This window comes from Pteropus vampyrus, unplaced genomic scaffold (genome assembly GCF_000151845.1).
Source record: "Pteropus vampyrus isolate Shadow unplaced genomic scaffold, Pvam_2.0 Scaffold118, whole genome shotgun sequence".
NCBI classification, from domain to species: Eukaryota; Metazoa; Chordata; class Mammalia; order Chiroptera; family Pteropodidae; genus Pteropus; species Pteropus vampyrus.
Genome location: NW_011888899.1, coordinates 852,878 through 853,641, shown reverse-complemented (window position 1 = coordinate 853,641; position 764 = coordinate 852,878).

Genomic DNA, 764 nt, shown 5'->3' with positions numbered 1-764 from the left:
ATCGTAGCAGCAAACTATGTGAATGAAAGTGCCTTGAAGGGTCCTTTGAACACTAGGAGCCCCGGGCATTGCGATCTTGTGAGCCATGGGAAGAATATTGTCATTGTGGGTGCTGCCACTGAGGGCTACTTGATAATTGAGAAAGACAAAGCAGAGGGAGAATATTGAATAACCACAGATTTACCAAATGCAATGTGATTTTTAATGGGCCTTCAGATGTTTGCCAAACACTATTAAATCATAAAACCCTAAAGAACAGCGTTTAGAGTCCCCTCACTGGCCAGTTATTGCAATGTCCAAGGATCCTCAGCTTGTAACGGGCCATAAAGTTCCAAAGATGACCAGGGAGTAAATGATGAGACAACACAAAAGCATCCTCCGCCTGTGCTCCAGGGTGTTTGGGTGATCCGACCCTGTGGGCATCTCTCCATTTCTCAAGGTCCTTGTTCACCGACACCCAACTAAGTGGAGACTCTGTCTCCCTTGAGCTCCCTTGACCTTGGGGAACAGGGTCCCAGTATTTTTTTTTTCTTTAATTATTTCTCTCCTCTTGGAAAAACAGAAGAAACCATTCTTGTCTGTTTCATGGATTCTCATTTCTAGCAGCTGACCTCAATTATTCCCAAACTTCGACTTCATCTTTGAAGCAGCAAAATGTGTGTATGTGTGTGTGCGTGCGCGTGCATGTGTGTGTGTACATGGTCCTGGCAGGTGGGGGTTGGGGTCACCCACTCATTATCAAAAGAGCCATGTTGATGAGTTTG